Source organism: Crocuta crocuta, unplaced genomic scaffold (genome assembly GCF_008692635.1).
Source record: "Crocuta crocuta isolate KB4526 unplaced genomic scaffold, BGI_CrCroc_1.0 scaffold141, whole genome shotgun sequence".
Taxonomy (NCBI): Eukaryota; Metazoa; Chordata; class Mammalia; order Carnivora; family Hyaenidae; genus Crocuta; species Crocuta crocuta.
The window spans coordinates 6,334,127-6,341,827 of NW_027527951.1; the positions used below are offsets into that span (position 1 = coordinate 6,334,127).

The window sequence follows — 7,701 nt, forward strand, 5'->3', positions numbered from 1 at the left end:
TAAAACTGAGGAGAACACAACAGAAGCAAAAATATGTGAAGGTAGGTAAAAATTCATGTCAGAGCCAGTAGCTTAGGAACAGAAAAGTCAATGATGGTAGTTTTATAACATACTCAGATGTGTGAGAAAACAAGTCCCCATCTGACTAATGGTACTCTTCTCTTACAAAAATGTCGAGGCTTGCTCATGAGTTTATTACCCAGATGAACTTTAGAATCCTTATTTTACATTCAAGCAGTCACCACAGCTCTTGCCAGTTCCTGAACTCTGTTCCCACCACCAGCCATCTAACCTTGTGTGAACATTGATTAGTATCACCCAAAATGTGGAGATTAATTTTTGGTACACTTTGCTTCTTATAATGAATTTTCTTTTTTCTTTTTTTTTTTTTTTTAAGCCAGAAGCATGGTGTGTCTGTTCATTTATTCAGCATAGCAATTTACCATCAGGCTCACCCAGTCTAGTTAAATAGTGGCACATCCAAGTCCATGGGATTCACATTTTAAAACATGTAGAAATAGATCTCACAGATTTATAGCTCTGTGCTTATAAAAAAATCGGAGTATAAGAAAAAGTTCTATCTTTGAAGGTGAAATAGAGAGCTCCATTTTTTTTTTATTAATAAGATTTAACACGTTGTGCAGTAGTACAAAGATCATATACTTTGGGGTCAGAGGGAGCTAGTTTAACTGAGGGCAGCTGAGATGAAGTCAGGCAACATAACTGTTAATGGATGTTCTATGCACATGTTTGCTGGGGACAAGGAGGGATCTCCCAGATATACTGCCTTGCCCTTCATCCTAAAGGAGTTCCAGTTTCTTCCCTCTCCCTGGCCTGGGGCAGGTGCGCACCAGATGGTCAGGATGAGAAAGAATATTCTTTGATGTATCCCAAGATCCTGAAAACTAAAATTGAATGACCAGTGTCCACGGATATGTTTGGGAGGTGGCCTTCAGTGCTTGTTAGATAATTTCTCAGTGAGCTGTCTTTCCGGGGAAAGGATGCAAATAGAAGGCTTGATGTTTGATGGTGGGTGCAAATTTTGGAAAGAGAACAGAGCTAAGGCTGATTGCTTCCAGCGTTTTGTTAAATTTGGTTTGGAGGTGAAGGACAGCAAAGGTCCAAGCCCCTTGTTTTGTCTAAATGGTATCTCGCTTTACCAATTACTTCTGGAAGCTTGACCTGACTCCTACAACGTTTTGCCAAGTTATTATTTCTTTCTAAACAGTGGACCAGAAGGAAGGAAGAGGAGCACATGACCCTTTCGTGAATTCAACTCCCTGCTGGGGTCCACTGCTCAGACCCTTTGTTCCCCCAGGGCTGCAGCCCAGTGCCTGCTCTTTATTATTCTTTAATGCAGGACCCAGGACTCTGCTCCTCCCTGCAAAGTGTATTCAACTGTCACCATTGTCCCCACAGATCCATTAACTCAGTTGCTCCAAACTCCTAATGCCAAAAGCAGCCACATCCTCTATCCCCCTCTCCTACTTCCTCTGCCCTCCCTCCTCTCCTTCTCCCTGCCCTCTCCATTGCTCCCCACCTTCACCAGCCTTACTCTCTTGATCCTTCTTCCCCTCCCCCCTGCCTTTGGTGGCAGAAAAGGCTACACATCATAAATACATAAAATCAAGGACTAACATAACTGAGATGAACACATTCACGCATCCTGGATCTATATCTGTGTACGCACCTACCAACCTCCCTTCTCTCCCATGTATTGCACGTGTGCCAAGCCAGTGCTTTATGCATTTGTTTTTTCACAACATCCTCAAGGTATTTCTGCCTCTGTTTTACAGGAGGGAACTTGAAGGTAAGTCACTTGTCCAAGGCCACTCAGCCACTGAGAGGTGGTCCCTGGATTAGAACACAAGTCCATCTGAACTGAACACGGTAGTTTCCTGCTTTCAAAATCATAGTTGAAATTTTATACCATAAGGAGCAGCTAATAGATGTAATTTCTGCCATGGTTACAGAAAGATGAAATAGATGGAGATTTGTCATTGTAATAAACTTATTTTGGGGTAATAATTTCACATTCTGTTTAGGTGGAATTTTTTTCTAAGCTACCCTAAAATACAACCACTTAAGTGTCATCATTTTGTTTTTCTTCTCTCTCATGGGTGGAGAAGGCTCTTAGAGCTGGCAAACAGCTCTAAAGTGAGGTAACCAGAGAGAAAAGTACCTTGGATGTTTGAATGTCCCCGTCAACTAGTCAACGCACAATTATTAGTGTCTTCTGTGGGAAATAAAAGTAGACCAGGCCAGTCCCTGTCTTAGGAGACCTTACCCTTCCTGAGGAGTCAAGGGATAAAATATCGAAATAGAAAACAAGATAAAAAACAAGGCGATTGTGCTACGTGCAACCCATACGTGATGAATGGTCAGCTTCAAGGGAAGGAAAACATCACTGAGAGATGTGGTAATCAGGGGCGGCTTCTCAGAAGAAATGGGACTAAGCTGACATTTTTTTTTTTTTTAAATGTTTTATTTATTTCTAGGAGAGAGAGAGAGAGAGAGACAGCGTGAGCAGGGGAGGGTCAGAGAGAGAGGGAGTCACAGACTGAAACAGGCTCCAGGCTCCGAGCTGGCAGTCAGCACAGAGCCCGACGCGGGGCCCGAACCCACGAACCGCGAGATCATGACCTAAGCGAAAGTCGGACGCTTAACCGACTAAGCCACCCAGGTGCCCCTAAGCTGACATTTTTGAAGGATGAGGTTAGAGAGGTGATGTGTGTTCTACACAGTCTCACAAATGTAAAACCCAAAGGAACAGAGCACATGAGGGCAGACCCTCATTTTGCAGACAAGCTAGAAAATTAAAGTGGTTGGGGTAAGAGAAGAGACCAGGAAGCAAGGCATAGGGATAGGGTTGGTGGGCGAGTGGAACTGGCCACTTGGGCTGCAGGGAAAAGGAGGTTTGGCTTGTCCTACTGTAAGGATTTGGTGGAAGATGCGGCCAGAAAGTTGGGACCAAGGAACAGATGGCCAGCATGGCATGTGAACTTCATTCTGTGAGTAATGAGGGTCCATGTAGTAGTTCTCAGCTCAGAAATGCTTTGATGGAATCGGAGTTTTAGGAAGCTCAGTCTGCACTGGTGGATGGAAGAGGGAAATGGAGGCAGGCGGGCCAGATAAGAGGTTGTTGTAATGATCCACATGTGTGATGCAATCATTGTACTGGAGCAGTGGCTGCGGGCCAGATGTGGGAGATGTTTTAAAGGAAAGACTCACAGAATTTGACGACAGATTAGCTATGGGGGTGGGGGGCTATTAGAGAGAGGAAAAAAAAGCCAACAGGCTAATTCCCCTCCTTCCTAGCATATTGAGATAGAACTGAAAATATTTTAAATAGGAAACACATTTCAGGACAAGCTTTCTCCAAAAATATCTTCTTTCAAACGCTTCCCCCTGCCAGGGATCTAACCTAAAGTAAAGGTAAATTTACCATATGACCATAGAATTAATTTCATACATGGGCTTCTTTTCCCTCAAAGTCAATAATGGTGATAAAAATAATAATCTATTTAGAATCAGTGCCTTAAACATTTTAATCCTCTTAAACATACTCCACACTCTCTACACAAAAATATTGTACAGGGAAAAAAAGAACCAGATGTCCTGACCTGACCCACTGGTTGGCCTCAACCACATGGCAATGGTTGGAAAAAGCTCAATACTCAGTATCACAAACTTTGCTTATAGATTCGTAAAGTGTAAACCATTTTAAATCTAAAATACAAAAGAAGTAAGACCCTATGCATTCTCATATGGATATATAATTAGGAAAGGAAATGCAAAGTGTCACTCTTGACACTTATCTCCACTTTTAACTATTACAAGGAAAATGACCACAACAATCGGCCTGAAGTCAGATAAATTTTCCGAAAGTGGAACAGAGAGAAGCCTTTTAATTCTTTGATGAAAGTTCCCACTCATAATAACTTAGCATGAGATCAGTGAATATTTGGATTGATGTGTGTTAGTTTTCCACTCGACCATAAAAATGGATTCTGCAACTTACAGAATCAAGCTTTCAGATGGCTTTTCACCTCTGATTTGTCATCTGACTGCGTGCCTAGATAGCAGGATGCATCGACAGTGCAAATAGAGATCTGCACCCCCTGGTTCTGTTCCCCTTCACCGGGAGGGACAGCCTTGGTGCTCAAACACTTTCACAGCTGTTGCAATACTGATGGGAACTTCATGTGTGTTACCAGTGCAAGTGCTGTCAGGAAGAAACCAAATGTCAAACGAAGGTATGTAGAAGTCACCATAAATATGTCTCTGAATGTTTACCATCTGGAACCATAGATTTAGATTTTGGCAGAAACTGGGATTGCCCTGCGGGCACTGTCTTTTAAGCAGAGCCCTTTAGTTGTGCTAAGTAACTTCATATTACTTTAGCTTTGTTGGGGGGATGACATACCATTTTGCCTTCTCAAGGTGTGAATTTATTATTTCTAAACCTTCCCTTTTTTGTTAACATCCTGCTTAATCCTGCATACAATAGACTTGGTGGGGGGCGGGGCGGGGGAGGTTACTTCCATATTGTCAAAATCCTGGGCAGACATCCCAGTGGTGAGTGGTCAGTCTGCAACATTAGCGACACATGCTTGTGGGGCTCCCGTGGCTAAATGGAACTTGCCTTTGTTATATGCCATCACACTGCATTTCCATCCTGTGAGGAGAAACTTTACTTTCTTCTGAAATACTTCTGTGAGAGTGAAAAATGGCCTTGGTGGTCAGCACGATACCTGCTACACACTGTGCGTGTAGTTCTAATCCTAATACAACCCGAGATATTAGTTCGCCTTTCTGTCTTTATTTTTTTAAACCCCAGTTCCATTGTAGAGCCAAAATGGAATGACTGGAATTCCAGAAGACTTCAGCTTATGAACTTAGTCCTATTTGGGTTATGTAATATTGGAAATCGGATAATGCTCAGTCGTCCTAACTGCCTGCTTATTTATGAGGATACTTTGTCACTGAAGGCTTTGAGACTATAACCAGAGAACACTGTGAATAACAACTACACACCATACTGAAAGATTGTTTTAATCAGAACTTTTTAAAAAGAAGATGAAATAATACCAGCTGGCTGCAAAGAAAGTGTATAACACAACCTGAAACATAATTTTGCAGGCATCTTTATGCAGTTGAATACCAAAATCACAAAGCACTAGCCATAAATCCTGCTGTTCAGCCTATGAAACAGCTTCTGTTTCAGAATAGCTTACATACAGTATTATTCATCAGATTTCTCACCTGCGAAGGGCAAGGACAGTGTTGGGTTTCTCTACCAAATGTGAGAGCCCGGTAGAAACAAGAATTCTTGAGCACCACAGGTATATGGGCATGACGTAGGAGGGCAAGTCTGTGAGAGTGCAGAAGTAACTCACTGACTCACCCAGCTCAACCAAAAATTGGAAAAATGAAAATTTTATTTTTTGATCCCTGCAAAAATAAGGTGTCAGTTTGAAAGGCCTTTTTTACACCACACATTAAATATAGTATATAAACCCCATTGTTGCATTCGGTTCAATTTCATTTTGGTGGGTGCTTTTGGCAGATTGGTCTCGTTAATAGCTACTCACATGTATGATGACAACTCATTTTATGTTGCTCCGGCACCGGATGACCATTAATTTCCAGTGACTAATTTATAATTAAAACCTTTTTTTTTCAATGTTTGTTTATAACCCAGCCAGAAAATCTATTTCCATTTAATTAACACTTCAGATAGCCTGTTTAAAACCTATAAATGTCGTGACTTTAATGATCCATTACAGAGATGCTACTTTAGTTTTCAATGACTTGTAAAACTTTCACAAACAGATCTGCAAATGAATTCCCTCCATCTGCTTGCCTGCAGCTGCAAGAGGGATAAACTCCGTTAAAGAGCATTTTCCTACTTCCTCCTTTCCTGCTTTTCCTCCACCTCTGAGCACTTTTGTTTTAAAGCCGATCTATCAGCTGTGCAGAGGGCAGCCTCTTCTTTTAAGGAGTTTTCAATCGCCAAATTGTGGTAAAAACACTTGGGTCCGTCATAAATCAGACAGGACGCACGTTTTAAAAATCGTGTAAGGAAGCATTTCCACCTCTCCCAGCCGCTCAGTAACAGACTCTTACGAGGATCTTTATAAAGTGAGGAGTAAAATGCAACAGTTTGAAAGTGGATTTTAATCCTGAAAGCTAAAAATAAATGCTCCCTTGGCCCGACGCGTCCTTCGTGAACAATCCGTAGCTCCTGCTTTGGGTAGGTAACGAGGATATCAGAGAGCACAAACGCGGCTCCAGAAGACGTTTTCTTAGCTACACCTTCAAGAGCAAGGCATGGGGAGTGTTCGTTCTATAAAGACAGCCACGCACCAAGCTCCTCACTGTTATCTGTCTGCCGTACAATAGCAGCATTGATAGGAGAGCAACAACTGGCTTTGACAAGTGTGCTGTGCTAGCATTCCATTCAAAACTATGTTCAGAGCGAGAGGGAGAGAGAGGGAGGGAGGGAGGGAGAGAAGCATTCAATGTCTTTTACTTTACCTGACAAAACTGCCTTTCTTGTGGCTGCAGCAAATGAATTCCTCCTCTTCTTCCAAAGGCAGAGTAGCTCTCTTGCCCGCAACTCTCACTTGGAGAAGACCACACAGCTCCAGCAAGGCAGCCTCCCTGCTCCTAATCCCCACTCGAATGTGATGACACACACTAACCCCAACCATCTGGTGAAACACGTCCTCAAGCACTCAGCACGGTGGTGTGTCAAGACAGGCTGCCCAATCCAATTGCTGGGGCTGGGTGTCTCTCCCCACCGGAGGCTGAGGGCCGGACTGAGACTGGAGGTCTGGGAACTCCCAGTCAAGTAACCTGAGATTTCAGAGAGAAAGGACGGCTATAAAGAGAGGAGGAGTGGGAGGTGCTAAAGAGAAGGTGGAGGGAATGAATTATTCTGGTGGCCAGTTGTGCGTTACTTTTCACAACTCCTTGTGCTCCCCGGGGACGACTGGGACCCTCCCAGGGATGCACAGAAACACTAAAAATCTTCTCCTGCCAACCTAGCGAGGGTAATCTTCTCAGCGAGGCACCCTCCCCACACAAACCACCACCACCCCCAGGAGAGAAAAGATTCATCCTGACAAACTGATAAAGTGTTAACGTAGGAGCAGTTTGCACTGAAATGTGACATCTGCATTTTGAGATCTAAACTCCAACCTTCCTTTGATTAGATCATGGCTGCCTCCAACATTCCAGGGAGAAAGGGGTGGGGGCACAGGGCTAAGAGCAGAAACTGGTCTCTTCCCACATACGGGTTGCCACAGGCTAAACTTCAGAAATAGTCAATGAAAATCATTTTAGTTTCTACTCATGTAAAATAGCACGCACCCCCCATAGATAAAGGTGGCTTTTTTAATCACTTGCTGCTTTCACAGACATCTCTTTGTAAAAGCACTTGGTACTAGAGGGCTGCACTCTGTCATTGATTATTTTTATTGGCTTCTAGTTAATTGCACTTATAATGTCCATATAGCTCAAACAGCTCATTAACAATTTTGCTTTGAAATGTTTTCAATTTTTGGTCATTTCAATGCTTCCTTCTTATGTGCATTTCTTTCTTACTTTCTTTTCTTGTTTCTTTTTCTCTTTCCTTTTTTTTTTTTTTTTGAGTTCTCTGAACTGTTTTTACAGAACTAATTACTTTGATAGCAG

General features: G+C 42.6%; 1 protein-coding gene across 4 annotated transcripts in view; it reads right to left on the reverse strand.

The window, feature by feature from the left end:
- The window catches only part of SULF1 (sulfatase 1), a 176,593-nt gene extending 169,758 nt beyond the window's left edge, over positions 1-6,835 (reverse strand). For 2 of the 4 annotated variants that reach the window (XM_077752455.1, XM_077752454.1), the window contains exon 1: positions 6,541-6,834. The gene's annotated coding sequence lies outside the window, so the exon portion shown is untranslated. Of the gene's footprint in view, positions 1-6,540 lie in introns of all 4 variants that reach the window. The other 2 variants (XM_077752458.1, XM_077752457.1) reach the window with 1 other exon arrangement.
- Positions 6,836-7,701: the final 866 nt, after the last annotated feature.